The following is a 19,623-nucleotide window of genomic DNA, read 5'->3' as shown; positions in this document are numbered from 1 at the left end:
CATAATATAATGAGATTAGGTTTCACTAAGAGTGATATGATTCTTAATATAGGTGGCACAATTAACAACCTCTACCTAAAATATTGGATACATGGACGTAGAATGAAGCATGCAATTGGTCATTTCTTGTAGGGTACTATTCTTTCTTTGAGACATACCATTTTAAAGAGGAGTGTATGGCATGATATGTAGATGAAGAATTTTTTGAGCATGATAGAAGTCATAGATTGCTTGATCGGTGTACCCACTCCACTTATTATGAGAATTTTCTTGAGGGAATAGAATGACTTCTTCTCCATATATAGAAGAAAGTGCATGAAATGTTTAGAGGAGTTCATCCTCATACTTCAAAAAGAAAACCCATTTGCCCCAACATTAGTCATAATAAAAGCTCAATATTAACCAACTCAAGGGGTAGCAAAGTACATGTGGTCATTCCCTTAGCATAATGATGTTAGTGTTACTTGCTAAGATAACAACCTTGACGAAATCTATCTAAGCATGATATATTAGTGAGTTATTTGAAATGGTAAGAAAATAAAAATGGGGTGTTTCTCAGTTCGTGACACACATTGAAATATGAAACCACTTGAAGATGTATCAAATCAACAACACCTAATAAGAGGGCTTTTAATGCATAATTCTCACTTTAAAGGTTTCTACTTCTTTGTTGTTCAAAATTAAGGAGATGAATGATATTGATATACAAGAGACTAAATAAGAACATATTTTATATAATCTAATTGACACGCATCATGGGTATAAAGGAAATCTTACATCTCTCCAAATATTATTTCGTTTGTCTTGTCAATAAGGGATATCTTAGTGTAGAATTGGTATGTTTGCATGCTTACTATTATTAGTAAGTTATTTCTTGGGGTTCACAATTTATAATTTCTTCTCTTGAGGTCCACTTTGGATAAATCAATCTCCTAGTAAAGTTTAAGACCACGATCAAGTCTAGTTTTAAAATATTTAAAAAAAATTGTATCGGTAATAAGGTAAAGGAAAAATTGGACTTAGTTTTAAAGGCTTTAAAGTCTCCAAAAAATGGTCAACCCTTGGTTTTCTAGAGCGTACACAAGTTATGGATTATAGATTAGTACATTCAACATTTATCAAGTGGGGTCATAATAATAACTCAGAGTATCTAATATGAGTTATGGTCTCTTAAAGTTGTGCTTCCTAAAATGGGAAAAAATAAATTTTGTTCAAAATTTTGTTTAAGTTGTTTGGGACGTACTCCAACGTGTGTGTGTGTGTGTGTGTGTGTGTGTGTGTGTGTGTGTGTGTGTGTGTGTACCTTGCAGTTGGTTAGCCTCATAGTTTAATTTAAAAAAAATTAGAACCTTGTTTAGCGATAAAAAATGGCCTATATAAGGAAGGCATGTAGGGTTGTCTAGGATACATATGGTGTCTTTGGCTTGTAGAATATAGTAATTAAAATTCTCATGTGCCTTTTCATGTCATAATTCTGAATATTTTAATCTTATTTTATTGGATATAATAAGAAACCAATTTCTTGTCCTATAAATTTGATGTTATTTCTCTATTCTACTCTATGTATTTGTGTTAATAAGGAGAGTACCCTTCATCAAGTAGCATCATTGCAAAAATTCTTGAGAGTGTACAAGGATCACTCAATGGGAAGTAGTTTGTACTAGGACTATGGTGTTACTCCTAAGGGATCATATTACTAAGAGGTAGGTGAATCAATAATCTATTAATTAGGAAATTTTTCAACTATTAAAACCCTTGTGAAAATATAATCTTAATAGAAGAAAATTATAGCATTAAACATGTAAACAAATCCACAAAATAATGCAACACTTGACATGAATCTTTTCATTTTGTAGAAACCAACTTGGCTGAAAGCCATGATGGGAATTAGTTCACACAAATTGTTTTCCCTTCTGAAGTATGTTATGTTAGGAGACTAACCCTTTTTAGGAGTTTACAAAGGCCCTATTAAAAGCCACTAAGTCAAGGGATTTACCTGTAGTCCTACTAGAGATTTCCCTTCTCAAGACTAGCCTTGTTAGAGGACATAGAACACTAGTTAAAGTGTCACCATATTAAATGATTTACAATAAAATATCTATTAAGATCCACCAATTTAAAATATTTCACTACTGTAACTATTAGGATATAGTAGGTGGAATAACTAGTTGATCAACATCTCTTGATGTAGTGCAAGTCAAGAGGATTTGGAAAATAGTTGTTAAGCTAACTCTATTAAGATATTTGATGCATTGCTATGCTTACTAGAGAGTAACAATGATACAACATGATTGTTGATGCAACTATATTCCTAATCTCTAATCTTTGTTCTAGCTTGAATACTTGATCCTCCTTGATCATATAAAACTTTGCAACTTGGTCAACTCAAGATACTCTAATATCCTTCCAATTTGCTTCCTTGGTTTATCTTTTCAATCCCATGCTTCTCTCTTTCAATCCCACAACTTGACCTTATACTTATATCTTTTGCCTAGCCAAATCAGCTTGAATACACTTACAAATATTCAATATTCATCCCTTAAGTAAGCTAGACTTAACAAATAAATTTATCAAACTAAATATTCTAATTCAAGAAAATCCTTCATTAGCCAACCCAACTTAGTCAACACTAACTCAGAAAAGACTTTTTTGAGACTTCCTTTGTTAACTGTGTGAACTCGATTAACATTGCATCTTGAATTGAATTCCTTTGGTAACTGAGTGAGCTCGATTAACACTTGTTATGTGCAAAATTCTCTTTTTTTCTTGCTTGAAATTAGTAGACACTATCTTCCTACAAACTTTCTTTGGTACCCAAATGAATCTCGACACATACTGTCTCTAAACTTGGTTTACTCTAGAATGTTTGGTAGACATTGGAAACTATCCTCATTGCCCAAGTGAGCTCGATAGACATTGACTAGTAAAAACTTGACATTTTGAACAGTTGTTTTCAACATTGCATTAACTCTAACTATGTTTTGATCACAACATCATGTTAGGACTCAAAATTGCTTTGGCAATTAGTACCATTGATAAGTAGGAGATAATTTCCACAGCAAGTCAAATTGTGATATTACTATAAGGATTTAACTGCGTGATTTTTGAGTCAAACTCATTAAGGAAACTCCGTAGTTAAGCGTGCTTAGGCTGGAGTAGTACTGGGATAGGTGACCTCCCGGGAAGTCTCGGTGCTTCACCCCTGTGAGCATCACCTAGATCCAATGAGTGCTAATTGTTCCATTTATTCTCATGAGAGATGGATTCATGTTGAATCACTACTCATGAAACATGGGTCAATGAGTTTGACTCAAAAATCACATAGTTAAATCCTGATAGTAATATCACAATTAGTACCATTTTCAAACTTTTGCTAAAGTGAGCACCTATAAATGTGTTTCATGCATGTGTCTAGTTATCATTTTGAAGCCTATGATGAGTTTTAGATGTTCCACAAATTTTATTCAATATATGGATGTGTCTCATGATGATAAGTGGCAATCACAAATCACTTTGTAAAGTGTCATTTGGAGCATTTGAGAAATCTAATTTTTTTTTACTAAGTGTCAAACAATGGTCAAAGGGCTTGTTTGCATTTGAATATATTGCACCCGATTAAGTGTCATGACTTGCCACTTTGAGAATGTTTAGTATGCTTATCAAAGAACCAATGTTTCAATTCTCACATCGTTTCTACATGTTTTGTTAGGATTTTGAGTTCCTCAAAGTTCAATGTTATTCTCTGTCATGACTTTGCACTTTGTACATTCATCCGAGAAGCCCTATTTGATTGACCATAATTTTAACCCAGTTGACCAAAATGAAGAAATTCCTTTCCCATTGCATTCTAGGGGTTAGAGACATTTATTTTCTAGATTTGAGCTTTTGACAGATCCGTTTTATCAATTTTCAAATGTAATTCCATTTAGATTTTATAAATTTGTGATGTAAATTAGTTTCTCATATTGATTGCAAGGTATGTTTGTGAGGTTGTAACTTTGAATATGTGATGGATGAAGTTAAACAAATATACCACTATGTTACACTTAGAAAATACTATAAAGTTGCCAATTTTCAAGTCTATACAAATTCATTTGCATGCATTCCTAAAGCCTTTTCATATGCAAAAATCTATATTTTGTCAGCATACCCAATTCTGTAATTCCCAGAGCCTAAATTTGCAAGCTTGCCAAATGCACCAAGCCCTTTTTCTCATGAGCCCAAATTGCATAGTTTTACTCTCCACATGAGATTCTAACGATGTCCTACATTTTGTTTCCCCAAGTTGTCGTTTGACCAGTTTTCAAATTCAAAACCAAGTGCATTTTGTATCTCTAACATATTGTTTGCAAGATTAGTTTTGAAAAGTGCTACTTCAAGGATTAAAATATTTTGACCTGTTTTTCGTCGTGAGCTGAGATTTCATAGGCAAGATGATTGTGGAATAAATAACATGAGTGCCAAGATTCAGGTCCTGATTGTTTGATCTTGTCAGTTTTTAAAGCCTGTCTTGAGGTCTTTTGACACAAATTTGACACTTTTTAGAGGAGGTGAAAATGAGTTCTAAAATTTTGAACCAAAGATAGATTTTGAATCAAATCAATGCAAGTACGTCGTTGAATAAGTTTGAGGAATCAATTGTTTGAAATGCAATATTTTTTTTAGTCGGACCCACTTTAAAGCCTCAATTGATTTCATTAGATGGTGGAGTTAATGTGCGGGGATTAAAGATGTCTTAGTATGCTAAAATGATTTTGGTTAGATAAAATGGTGTGATGTAGGATTGGTGTGAATTTGCTCGGACTGGTTTCTTCTTCATATCAGTGATCAATTTATTTTTAAATAGAGACATCGGCATAAAAGAGCAGAGGCCTGTGTTGCTAGCAATGGAAGCAAATATTATGAATGGAGTTGAAAACGAGTCCAGGCGGCGGTTGTACGTTATCCACGGGTGCCATCAAAGTTAATGACCTCCATTACGTGAGTATGTAATTGTTGCAGTTATGGATTAGCCACGTAAGTCGAGGGATAATTATGGATAAACAATGTTTGCCATCTTCGATGGATCCTCCATCCCATGGAGACTTGTTAAATGCCAACTGGGCCGCTAGCATAGTTTGGAATGTAAACTTTTGATAAACATTGCTTTGACTCCTAGTGTATGAAGTGGATGGCTTGGTCGGACAGAGTGTATTAGGTGAACATTTTCCATTTTCCAACAAAATTCAAGCTCGGGTCAAAGACTTTAGCTAACATCGTACCCATCATTGACATTTTTCCCATTTTCCTCGCAAAATCACAAATGGATTGCTTCATCAATCTTCCATTATAACTTTGTTGAAATGTACCTCCTTAGCTGCTACATATGTCTAAACGGTGGGTTTTTAAAAACTGTCAAATTGACCTCTTTTTAGACAAGGAAAGGATGTATATTTGCTTCATTGGTTGTGAATTTTGAGTCAAATATGGTTTTAGAGACAAATGTCGAGCTTCTCTAGTGTTAGCTTGAAATGCAAATGAAAGCACCTGATTGCAAGAGAATGATTGAGACAAATGGACTAGATTTAGTTGATATATTCTAGCAATTGAATGTTATGAGCTCTTAATCATTGGGCTAGAGAAATATCTCAGGGAGTCATAGAACTAAAAAATGCTTACCACAGATCAAGTCTTGCTGAGTGCAAAGTCCAAAGACATCATAAGGGATGAGGCCACAACGTGGATGCTCCTTAGTCCTTGGCTCTTAGTCGAAGAGGTTTTAGACACGCATGGGCCCGTATCGAATACCTAAAACTTGTTTGTGAATGACCTCTATCAAAAAATGCACCAAGTAAAGGTTTCAGACAAAGGCATGATGTGTTTGAAGTGGAAGCACCATTTTGTAGTGTGCTGAACTAGGTGGATTAGGGACTTCTAACATAGGCAGACCGCCAGGTTGGATGTGGGAGAAGTCACAACTAAAAAATGAATGCAATGGATTTGAAATCGGTTTTTTAAAACTCCCTCCACCGATGTATGTTGTGATTTCTTTGCCAACAAATGAAACGACATTCATTGGAGACATGATATGCATTCCCCTTATCAATGTTTTTCACCAAAGTTAAATACCTCCATTATTTGCATCCTCCTTCAGCTTGCTCACATGAAATAAACGTAAGGAAATAAAGGATGGTTTCAACAATTCTCCATAGTATTGGCCAAGAGGAGAGATTTTTGGGTGTAACCATCATACCTTTTCAAATGCAAAGTATGATTGAGGCACATGTCAAAGTTTCAAACAGGTGTCGATGTCTTGACCAAGCATGAAATGAATTCTTTACAAACTGCGTGTGTGGAGGAATATAGATCAAGTTTGAGAATGAAGAAGCCTATTGCCAGTTAGGTATAAATTACCTCACTCCAGAATGGAGAGGATTATGTACTTGCACTTGCAAAGGATAGAGTAGTCACCCGAAACACAATAGGAGATAAGTTTGTGTAAGTGCAGAGATTTGGGAACGCCTGCGTGTTTATTAAAGGTGGCTTTTCTTTTTGAATAAGATGATCATTTACGTTGGGGCAAGATGGATATCCAGAAGAAGCGTCATTGACTAACACACTAGGATGGAATTGGTACCATGTTCAAAAGATTTTCCCTTTGAATAGCGCACAGGTGAATATATGCGGAGAGAGGCCATACATATATATCCCACATTAGTTGTGCACGTCTATTTTAGGTATGTTTATACAGAATCCTAGCAAACTTCACATTAGATTTTCCTTGCTTGGCGATAAGAATGATGTGGATATGACAAGTGCTATATAGAATGAGGAGGATTAGTTTGATAGACGAGACATATGGCAGGGTGTCAGTTTGTCGCAAATTACATTAGTGAGGGCTAAGGTGGCTTTGCGTAAGGATATTTTGACATGTGTCAAACAGTTGACAGCGGTAATACAAATAACCAGATTGTGTGAGAACCACGTGGCAGTAGTTGCCCTCAAATAACCAGCTTGTGTGAGAACCACGTGGCAGTAGTTTGGAGGGCAAATGACTATTTATGTCTATGGAGGAGGCAACGGCTACCCAGCCAAATAACTGGCTGGGTATGCCATGTCGCCCACCCATACATACATGTCGTACGTACTCTTTCCGTATTCTGCAAGAGAAGTACGTATTTCGCATTAACATATATGTTAATGCAAACATATTTTCACGTATATTTTAATTTGGAATGTTTAAAGAAAAGAGGTTATTATCATTTTAGATTAATAATTATTTATTAATAGTTTCATTTATTATTATTTTATAAAAAATTAAATTATATTTAATTTATTTTATTGAATATTAATTTAGTTAAAACTAAATTGTGTTTAAGTTGTTAAACTATTAATATGTCTATTCGTATTAGAGATCAATTCACAATTCACAAAAAAAATTTAAGTGTTGAAGCAAAAGTAGCATTATTATTATGATTACACTTCGTTCTTTTTAATAATTGATTTTTTAAAACAATCTCTCAACAATTTTTTTGTTTTTAGAGTTTTAATTTTATAATAATAAGTAAAAATATGCAAGTTAATAATTTTAGAAATATATTTTATACATTTATTTAAGAGTACAATTATTTTAATTTAAAATTTATATATGCTTTTAAAATATAAAATTATTTTAAAACTAAAAATTCATTTAGTATGTTTTATGTCGTAATTTTTAAGATTATAATATCTTTTAAACATATAATTTAACACATAATTTAAGTAGAATAGTTTAAGTTAAAATTCATTTAGTTATATTATATACATTTATTTTAGAGTACAATTATTTCTAATTTTGTACATGAATGAAATTTACAAACATTCTGATAAATGTTGTAAAATGAAAAAATAAATTAAAAAATTCTCTAATTTGATATAAAGTTATATATTATTTGTCATTTCTGAAACAATTTAATATAGAAATAATTATTATATTTTAATAGTAATATTATTTAAAATTATATCTTTCAATCAAATTTATAATATGTATTAACATGATATTAAAAATACTTATATATTGTTCAAAAATGATAGGCCAACTACAATTAAGGTTGGAAAATTAAACACCTTTGCATTGGGCCCAAATCCCACTAAAACTTAATCCTTGAGAGAAAGATCAATTTAGGGTTGATGTTGTCTAGGACTAGGTCAATCTAGGGTTAAACGTATCTTAGAGACAATAATTTTAAATAAATTTGAGGCCTGGAAAGCGTGAGAGGGAAAAAAAAGGAGCAGGAAATCAAGCGTAAATAATTTTAGATCCAGAAATCACTAAAATGGGGTCTGATAGGTCTTAAAGATTCCATATAAATGGGTGCAAACATTTTAGGATAGTACACATGCATACCTAGATTCATATGTATATATGATTACATATACATGTGTCTATATCTATAAATATAGATATGTATATATGTACTTACACAAACGTGTGTGTGTGTGTGTGTGTGTGTGTGTGTGTGTGTGTGTGTGTGTGTGTGTGAGAGAGAGAGAGAGAGAGTTGACACACACACACACACACACACATATAAATTATAAAATATATATGCTTTTAAAATATAAAATTATTTTAAAACTAAAAATTCATTTAGTTATGTTTCATGTCATAATTTTTGACATTATAATATCTTTTTAACACATTTAAATAGAATAGTTTAAGTTAAAATCAGTTTTTCAAAATTGAGAAAATAATATTTATGGTTATAATAATTATAAGTGTAATCTAATAATACCAAATTTAAATATTAAATCAAATGAAATATTTTTAATATTAAGTTAATAGATATTATAAATTTGATTGAAAGATATAATTTTAAATAATATTACTATTAAAATATAATAATGATTTCTATCTTAAATTCCTTCACAAATGACAAACAATATATAGGTATTTTTAATATCATGTTAATACATATTATAAACTTGATTGAAAGATATAATTTTAAATAATATTACTATTAAAATATAATAATTATTTCTATATTAAATTGTTTCAGAAATGACAAACAATATATAAGTTTATATCAAATTAGAAAAAAATTTAATTTATTTTTTCATTTTAGAACATTCATCACAATGTTTGTAAATTTCATTCATATACAAAATTAGAAATAATTGTACTCTGAAATAAATGTATATAATATAACTAAATGAATTTTAACTTAAACTATTCTACTTAAATTATGTGTTAAATTATATGTTAAAAAGATATTATAATCTTAAAAATTACGACATAAAACATACTAAATGAATTTTTAGTTTTAAAATAATTTTATATTTTAAAAGCATATATAAATTTTAAATTAAAATAATTGTACTCTTAAATAAATGTATAAAATATATTTCTAAAATTATTAACTTACATATTTTTACTTATTATTATAAAATTAAAACACTAAAAGCAAAAAAATTGTTGAGAGATTGTTTTAAAAAACCAATTATTAAAAAGAATGAAGTGTAATCATAATAAGAATACTACTTTTGCTTCAACACTTAAATTTTTTTGTGAATTGTGAATTGATCTCTGTCAGAATACAAATAGACATATTAATAGTTTAACAACTTAAACACAATTTAGTTTTAACTAAATTAATATTCAATAAATTAAATTAAATATAATTTAGTTTTTAATAAAATAATAATAAATGAAACTATTAATAAATAATTATTAATCTAAAATGATAATAACCTCTTTTCTTTTAAACATTCCAAATTAACATATACGTGAAAGCATGTTTGCATTAACATATATGTTTGTTGGTAAACAGATTTGTCACAGTAGAATTGCCCAACGGAGTGTGTGGCAAACCATTCACAACAGTTGGATAGGCCCTTGGTATGCGGCCTTCCTCTACGTTTAGAGGGGCAGCTCCCTCGTATGATGTAATTTTGAAGCTTTTCAAATAGATATAAAATTAAAATTGAAAGGGGAGAAAGCTCATGATGATGAATGCACCACACGACTTCAAGGCTTTCCCAAACTACTAAATTAAAACCGCTAATAACAACAATCAAGATCTATGCTTGAAAACCATTACTAGCACAATGTTGATCCACAGATTCATAAACATCTACACCATACCGTGAGAATGCTCGCTACAAAGAGAATCAACATTCTAAACAATTTAGATTTAGAATCAGAGAACTCAATTTGCACGTTCCTTTACTTTCTTGCACCAAGAACTTAAGAGAAATTTTTAATTATAAAGACAAATCTGTACATACTTTCCAAATATCATCTTCTAATCAAAATTTTTGCATAGTGTTCCCTTCTTCTAAAGCCGAAAAAGTCCCCTTACAAAGCCAAAAGGTGTCCTTATATAGACATAGAGGTTAATAACTACCTCTCTGAGGTTAATAAGCACCTCCGAAATATGAAATTTTGGAAGGTTAATTAACCTCAAGAAAATTAACCTATACAAGGAAACTCATAAAAGCAAAACTTTAGCTAGAGTTCCTAAAAACGTTTGCATATACAATCACTAATTCTTCTAGCTATTAGCCCTATCTATCCGGACACAACTGATCTATCTCGGAAAGCCCTGTAAGCATCTCGGATGAGCATCATTGATTCATAGTTTGGAATGAACACGTTTTCCATCCTGAGTTTGGCTGTGAGGTATCTATCTTGGATTTCTTCTGACTCCTGCCAATAGGCTGAAATGTTACAATCTCCCAGTGTGACTGCAACCAGGCTAAGCTTCATCATAGTTTCAGCATCTGACACCCGGTTCTCTATTTCTGAATGAATCTGAACACTGAAGGAATCAAGGAGAAACTGACAATCAACATGCTGAAGATCACTTACTGGCACCCCACCTGTGATAGTAGAGATTAATTCATCTGTACTTTTGTTTTCAGTTCACCCTTTTAATTTTGGCATTGTATCAAACAAGTTAGGAGCAAATCTCAAAGGTTTCGAACATCTTCCATAACTTGGCCATGAACCTGACAATGAACTATCATAATTCCCTTTGATTGAAGGTTCTTATCACCTAAACTCTTAAGAGACCTTCTCTATCGGCACCCTCACGGCTGAGATTTGGCGATTGATCAAATCTTTGGAAAACACGTCCTCTCAATAGGGAATGTCTTCCTTTTATTGAATGCACAAGCACGCAACCTGTGGTCATCCAATGATTAAAATAGAGCTCGGATTCATTCCTTGCAAAAATCGTGACTTTGCCAATATCGTGCCTCTCATTTATGTGCTGCTGATTAAATCTATCTGCAGCAATTTAGATGCATAGCGTGAGGTTGGTAAGAGCTCGCAGGCCTATTCACCTTGGCATTACATCAAACAAATCAAGGGCAATCTTAGGAGGTGCTTGCATTCTTCATTACATGTCCATGGATCGGTATTTGTCTTCACCAATACCGAGCTAGATAATTATCCATTTATGTTTGCAGATGGGCGATGTCCACAAATTACATTCTAAATGACTTTAGGAAATTGAAAACATTACAGATTGGGTCAATACGTAATGCCTTGGGTTTGCAGCTGATATTTTTGCTATTTCGTACTTTAGGTTTGTCAATTTTTTGTATTGCATGCTTCATAGTTGAACACACTCTTTCCAGTTCATGCACACGTGATCTCATGGTATCTATATCCATTTTAAGTAGTTGATTCTCTCTGATAGTGTTGTTCCATCTCTCCCCACCCGCAACTGTACTTGACAATGCCAGGTCTGTGATAGAATTAAAGGGTAAAGTATGGCCTGGATCAGCATCATCTACTGCCATAAAAGAACCAGCGATTGCATTTCTCAATTGGAGTTGCTCAAAGAAGAGCACTTGTACAACAACACGCAAGGGAAGACGTTCATTTGGGCAGCATGAGTACAGGCTTCAAGCGTGAGTTTCTAGCAATCCATGATGCTACAGATCTTCTCTCGCTCTTCCAGAGTCACCCAAGGATGCGCCTTCAAGTACACATCAATGGCTCTATACAACCCATCATCAAAAACCCTTGCATAATCTGGCAAAACTTCAGCTAACATCTGAAATTTGGTTGGTTTTAGATTCCCATCAGGAGCAACCTCAGCCAAATAACCATCTACAAGTTTACCAACTGCTGTGATTGGTGTCAATGAGGGTGATCTCACAAAGCCACCATCTTCGTATCCATGTGGATTAGCCACAGTAGAATCTGCACCATGGTAATTCGATAAGAAATACTGCAAAATCCTTTGTACACAGTCAATATCATATAGAGTTTCAACAGTGTAAGAATAGCTTGGCATGAGCAGATCATCCAGAGTGGCCTGTTCCATCTGCAACCCGATTCTTCTCTCAAGATTCATCTTACATGAATCAGAGGCATCTAGTATATTTGTTGTTCTAAGCAATCCGAATAGAAAATTTGTTGCACAATCAACCATACTTTCGGGAAGAAGGCTTTCTATTGTTTCCAGAAATTCTTTTGGATCAACCTCAGAAGGGGCGGGATGTAAATTAATAGATGTAGCTATACCTTAGCGTGTTAGCCCAGGAATGGATTTCTTTGCATAGTAAATTACAGCTCCCGTGATGCTTTCTTGTCTGATTTCTTTTTCTTCCATTGCAGATATTACTCTCCTAAAAAAAAATTTAGGCTCAAAACTGTAATATCTTCATACCACCAATCCGATCCAGCTGTTCTTGCCCTTGGATCTATATTAATTCCATTCCAAAGAACATTTCCTCCAGGACTCTGCATCTCCTTGTGTGTAAAGAAGCTTTTCTTCATCTTCTATCTGGCTACTTCATTATTAACAATGTTGCATGTATCACCTTACCAGGTTAATAACTACCTTATAGAGGTTAATGAAAACGTATTCTTGGTAGCTCTCATTAACCTTTTGAGAGGTTAGGTTAGGAAAAACGTGTTTTCGAATGCTATCATTAACCTATAGGAGAGGTTAAGAAAAATGTATTTTTAGTGGTTAACATTAACCTTTTATTTGGAGGTTAAGAAAAACACATTTTTGATGGTTAACATTAACCTTTTAAGAAGTTAAAGGTTAAGAAATACGTGTTTAGGCGGCAATCATTAACCTTTTATATCTGGAGGCTCAAAAGTTAGATTTTAAAAATTTCAAATGTTGTGCAGAGCTGGGAACGAGCTGGAGACGTGGAGGCTTAAAGACTCACAAATTTCACAGATAGAATGATCCATTTAAGGCTTAAAACCAAGCAAGTTTTTAAAAGTTAACAACGGCTTATAAAATTGAAAGAATTTTATAACCGGGCAACAGCTGGCTCTAACTGGGGACAAGGACTGTATAGGACGAAGCTCGAATCTAGAATAATTAGAACAGTGCTTTATCCATGGGGCGATAGAGTCACTTGAGGGATCACTTTGCAGAAGGGAGGAAACTAGCACCAAAAACCAGACAACTGAAAGCAAACTCGGCACAACAAAAACTCCTAACTAGACTATATACAAGGTAGGTTTCCCTACCTCCAGTAACTCAAGGTATAATCATGCAAATCCATTCACTGGCTTGGGAAAATAAATACCATGGCGTGCTAACATATGGCCACTTTTAGGTTCCTGTGGACTCAAGTGTAAGTTCTCTCTCTGAATTCCAATTCTGAGACTCTTAGCATTCTTCACATCACTTGATAAAGGAATGTATCCAAATAACCAGGCTTCATCAAAAATCCCAAATTTCGAAATTATCTCCACTTCCTGTTGCCTGTCATTGATGAATTCATTTTGAAAGAGTCGAAGTATAAGGCTTTCAAGTTTCTCAGCACATTTATGATCTTTTCTTCTACTTGGAAAACTCTCTACTTGAGTTTCTAGTAGTTGGTCATCACGAAGTCTTGAATTCATTTCTAACACCAGACACTCTTTCTTTTCCACGGGAATGATTTTGTTTGTATTCTCCATGAAATTATTCCAATATGAATGCATTTCCTTTCCACACTGAATCTTCCCATAATGTATTTCTTCTTCTTCTTCCATCATATCGCTCAAAGAAGAAACAATCATCCTTTCCATTTGGGTGCATGTATGCTCTATTGAGTCCATCTGATCAAGAGAATTGATCATCGAGTGACATTGATGTAAGGAAAATTCTTTTAAAAGAGCCTCGTCATCTATGCCTTCATCTTCACATTTTTCAATCATTAAATCACAACACATTTCTTCAAGGCCAATTACTTCTATAGTGCAAGGTACCATCATAATGTTTTCTTCAATATGGTTTCCACTTGTGAAGTGGAATGCTTCAAATTCAGGCTTTATGCATGAGGAAGAATAAGAACTTGATGTGTCATCTTCTCTTACTTGAAACTTATCTTTCATTTCTATTGTACTTGTCATTAGATATTCATCAATGTTTAAACAAGCTTGGTGCATTAATTTTTCTTGATGACCATCTTCACAAAATGGGAAAACTTCATATTCCACTTGCATGTAACTTGGAAGGGGATCTCTTGACAGCTCATCATCTTTCTCTTGAAAATGATCTTCTACTCTTGTGATGATCATTCCACTTTCTAAAAACTCCTCAACATCTGTAAAAGTAAAGAGTTCAATCTCAGGAGTTAATGAAGATGTCTGCAAGATTTCACTTGAGGTTATTTCTTCACCAGTGGTGGTAGAAGATTGTGAAAAATATTCTAAAGAGTTGACTTCATCAATAGAGTCCTCATCATTAATGATTAGGGGTGAATTAATAGGAAGGTCTTCTCCACAGAGAAAGTCATCATCTGAAGCATTTAGGCACCAAGTAGGAATAAAAGTAGTATGAAATTCATCTTGATCCGCATTTCCCCCATCTTTAACCATATCTTTTATAATTCCTTGAGAAATACTTGATATTTCTTTTCCCTTCTCATTAGGATTGAGATGGTTGAATATGTTCTCCTGTTTCACATTACTAGACCCTTCTCCTATTGACATCATTTCTTGACCATTTCCTTGACTAGACATAGAATCCTCATCTTCTTTCACGCATGAAGATTTAGATGAGTCATTTCTAACATTGGGATCAAGAGATATTTTGTTATCAAGGAAATAATTCTTGGATGAGTCTTCTTTCTCAAGTTCTCGCAATGTTTGTAGTAAAGAAGGATGTACATTGCCAGGATCCAGGTGTGCATTACTATAGAATCTTTTTAAAAATTCAACTTGATTAGGATCAATGGGAGCATGATTTTGATGAGCAATAGAGGCAGGCCTTGGGCTATTCTTCTGACCACCATTATCCATTCTCGATTCACATGAATTATTTTTCTGATCAAGTTCTTCATTATGCTCACATGTGAAACTTCTCTCCAAAGATGAATTTGTCTTGTGAGAGAAAAACTGATAATCTTTACCATCTTCTTCTTCTATCTTTTGCAAAGATTGGAACAAAGATGGATGGATGTTTTCTGGATCTAGTTTTCTCCCACTATAGAAACTCTTCAAGAAGCTAGCCTGCTTAGGATCAATGAAAATCTGATTTTGTTGGGAGACAGGTGAATAAGAGACATTCCCATTATTTTTCATTGCCGATTTAGATGAAGCACATTTTTCAGCAAGGCCTTCTTTATCTTTATATGCTGAATCTCTTTCCAAGAAGGATTCTTGATAATGAGAAAGAAACCCATATTCTTTTCTATCATCTTCTTCGATCTTTTGAAAAATTTGCAGCAAGTAAGGATGAACCATTCTTGGATCTAGCTTTCTGCCACCATAAAAATTCTTCAAGAAATCTACCTGTAAAGGATCATTAGGAATTGGTTTCTTTGGATAGGAAAAATATTCCTCATCAGAGTCACTGTCACTATCACTTTCCATTTTCCCTTTGTACCAAACCATGCTTTAAATTCGAACCTCAGGTAGAGTCGCCAGTATTCAATCTTCTAAATAGAGTCACCAACCTTCTTTCAAGGGAAGGTACCTTCATCAGCCGAGTTACTGATTGTTATTTACTTGACCTTGGATGTGACCCAGATTTTGCCTATTTCTTCTCGAATAACTACTATTCTTTCAACAATTACAACATTGTGACCGATAGGAGCTCTTTGCAAGATTTCCCCAAACTCGTCTTCTTCTTCAAGAACTTGATTCACTAGATGGTATTGTTGTGCACTTCGTTTACACCTCCAGGCTAGAATGTTCAAGTTGAGATGATATCCTCCTGGGTGTCTTGGAAGTCGAGGTTCGGTTGGAGAACACGAAAAATGTTCTCACACAGAAGCACCATTGTGCTTCATTACAGGCGACTGTCAATCTTCCTTGTTCAGTCTCCCCAGCAGAGTCGCCAAAAATCTGTTGGTAAACAGATTTGTCACAGTAGAATTGCCCAATGGAGTGTGTGGCAAACCATTCACAACAGTTGGATAGGCCCTTGGTATGCGGCCTTCCTTTGCGTTTAGAGGGGCAGCTCCCTCGTATGATGCAATTTTGAAGCTTTTCAAATAGATATAAAATTAAAATTGAAAGGGGAGAAAGCTCATGATGACGAATGCACCACATGACTTCAAGGCTTTCCCAAACTACTAAATTAAAACCGCTAATAACAATAATCAAGATCTACGCTTGAAAACCATTACTAGCACAATGTTGATCCACAGATTCATAAACATCTACACCATACCGTGAGAATGCTCACTACAAAGAGAATCAACATTCTAAACAATTTAGATTTAGAATCAGAGAACTCAATTTGCACGTTCCTTTACTTTCTTGCACCAAGAACTTAAGAGGAATTTTTAATTATAAAGACAAATCTGTACATACTTTCCAAATATCATCTTCTAATCAAAATTTCTGCATAGTGTTCCCTTCTTCTAAAGCCGAAAAAGTCCCCTTACAAAGCCAAAAGGTGTCCTTATATAGACATAGAGGTTAATAACTACCTCTCTGAGGTTAATAACCACCTCCGAAATACGAAATTTTGGAAGGTTAATTAACCTCAAGAAAATTAACCTATACAAGGAAACTCATAAAAGCAAAACTTTAGCTAGAGTTCCTAAAAACGTTTGCATATACAATCACTAATTCTTCTAGCTATTAGCCCTATCTATCCAGACACAATTGATCTATCTCGGAAAGCCCTGTAAGCATCTCGGATGAGCATCATTGATTCATAGTTTGGAATGAACACGTTTTCCATCCTGAGTTTGGCTATGAGGTATCTATCTTGGATTTCTTCTGACTCCTGCCGATAGGCTGAAATGTTACAATCTCCTAGTGTGACTGCAACCAGGCTAAGCTTCATCATAGTTTCAGCATCTGACACCCGGTTCTCTATTTCTGAATGAATCTGAACACTGAAGGAATCAAGGAGAAACTGACAATCAACATGCTGAAGATCACTTACTGGCACCCCACCTGTGATAGTAGAGATTAATTCATCTGTACTTTTGTTTTCAGTTCACCCTTTTAATTTTGGCATTGTATCAAACAAGTCAGGAGCAAATCTCAAAGGTTTCGAACATCTTCCATAACTTGGCCATGAACCTAACAATGAACTATCATAATTCCCTTTGATTGAAGGTTCTTATCATCTAAACTCTTAAGAGACCTTCTCTATCGGCACCCTCAAGGCTGAGATTTGGCGATTGATCAAATCTTTGGAAAACACGTCCTCTCAATAGGGAATGTCTTCCTTTTATTGAATGCACAAGCACGCAACTTGTGGTCATCCAATGATTAAAACATAGCTCGGATTCATTCCTTGCAAAAATTGTGACTTTGCCAATATCGTGCCTCTCATTTATGTGTCGCTGATTAAATCTATCTGCAGCAATTTAGATGCATAGCGTGAGGTTGGTAAGAGCTCGCAGGCCTATTCACCTTGGCATTACGTCAAACAAATCAAGGGCGATCTTAGGAGGTGCTTGCATTCTTCATTACATGTCCATGGATCGGTATTTGTCTTCACCAATACCGAGCTAGATAATTATCCATTTATGTTTGCAGATGGGCAGTGTCCACAAATTACATTCTAAATGACTTTAGGAAATTGAAAACATTACAGATTGGGTCAATACGTAATGCCTTGGGTTTGTAGCCGATATTTTTGCTATTTCGTACTTTAGGTTTGTCAATTTGTTGTATTGCATGCCTCATAGTTGAACACACTCTTTCCAGTTCATGCACACGTGATCTCATGGTATCTATATCCATTTTAAGTAGTTGATTCTCTCTGATAGTGTTGTTCCATCTCTCCCCACCCGCAACTGTACTTGACAATGCCAGGTCTGTGATAGGATTAAAGGGTAAAGTATGGCCTGGATCAGCATCATCTACTGCCATAAAAGAACCAGCGATTGCATTTCTCAACTGGAGTTGCTCAAAGAAGAGCACTTGTACAACAACACGCAAGGGAAGAAGTTCATTTGGGCAGCATGAGTACAGGCTTCAAGCGTGAGTTTCTAGCAATCCATGATGCTACAGATCTTCTCTCGCTCTTCCAGAGTCACCCAAGGATGCGCCTTCAAGTACACATCAATGGCTCTATACAACCCATCATCAAAAACCCTTGCATAATCTGGCAAAACTTCAGCTAACATCTGAAATTTGGTTGGTTTTAGATTCCCATCAGGAGCAACCTTAGCCAAATAACCATCTACAAGTTTACCAACTGCCATGATTGGTGTCAATGAGGGTGATCTCACAAAGCCACCATCTTCGTATCCATGTGGATTAGCCACAACGGAATCTGCACCATGGTAATTCGATAAGAAATACTACAAAATCCTTTGTACACAGTCAATATCATATAGAGTTTCAACAGTGTAAGAATAGCTTGGCATGAGCAGATCATCCAGAGTGGCCTGTTCCATCTGCAACCCGATTCTTCTCTCAAGATTCATCTTACATGAATCAGAGGCATCTAGTATATTTGTTGTTCTAAGCAATCCAAATAGAAAATTTGTTGCACAATCAACCCTACTTTCAGGAAGAAGGCTTTCTGTTGTTTCCAGAAATTCTTTTGGATCAACCTCAGAAGGGGCGGGATGTAAATTAATAGATGTAGCTATACCTTAGCGTGTTAGCCCAGGAATGGATTTCTTTGCATAGTAAATTACAGCTCCCGTGATGCTTTCTTGTCTGATTTCTTTTTCTTCCATTGCAGATATTACTCTCCTAAAAAAAAATTTAGGCTCAAAACTGTAATATCTTCATACCACCAATCCGATCTAGCTGTTCTTGCCCTTGGATTTGTATTAATTCCATTCCAAAGAACATTTCCTCCAGGACTCTGCATCTCCTTGGGTGTAAAGAAGCTTTTCTTCATCTTCTATCTGGCTACTGCATTATTAACAATGTTGCATGTATCACCTTACCAGGTTAATAACTACCTTATAGAGGTTAATGAAAATGTATTCTTGGTAGCTCTCATTAACCTTTTGAGAGGTTAGGTTAGGAAAAACGTGTTTTCGAATGCTATCATTAACCTATAGGAGAGGTTAAGAAAAACGTATTTTTAGTGGTTAACATTAACCTTTTATTTGGAGGTTAAGAAAAACACATTTTTGATGGTTAACATTAACCTTTTAAGAAGTTAAAGGTTAAGAAATACGTGTTTAGGCGGCAATCATTAACCTTTTATATCTGGAGGCTCAGAAGTTGGATTTTAAAAATTTCAAATGCTGTGCGGAGCTGGGAATGAG

The 19,623-nt window shown here is 34.4% G+C and overlaps 2 pseudogenes; both read right to left on the bottom strand.

Annotated features, from left to right (window-relative positions):
* Positions 1-11,445: 11,445 nt before the first annotated feature.
* Positions 11,446-12,748, bottom strand: LOC149572284 (BTB/POZ domain-containing protein At1g30440 pseudogene; annotated as a pseudogene).
* A 5,196-nt stretch (positions 12,749-17,944) lies between these two features.
* LOC149572283 (BTB/POZ domain-containing protein At1g30440 pseudogene) lies at positions 17,945-19,247 on the bottom strand (annotated as a pseudogene).
* Between the last annotated feature and the right edge of the window lie 376 nt (positions 19,248-19,623).

Source organism: Cupressus sempervirens, chromosome 2 (genome assembly GCF_028749045.1).
Source record: "Cupressus sempervirens isolate cs-2001-9-10 chromosome 2, ASM2874904v1, whole genome shotgun sequence".
In the NCBI taxonomy this organism is placed as follows: domain Eukaryota; kingdom Viridiplantae; phylum Streptophyta; class Pinopsida; order Cupressales; family Cupressaceae; genus Cupressus; species Cupressus sempervirens.
The sequence above is the reverse complement of the archived record's forward strand: the minus strand, read 5'-3'. Positions and strand labels throughout refer to the sequence as shown.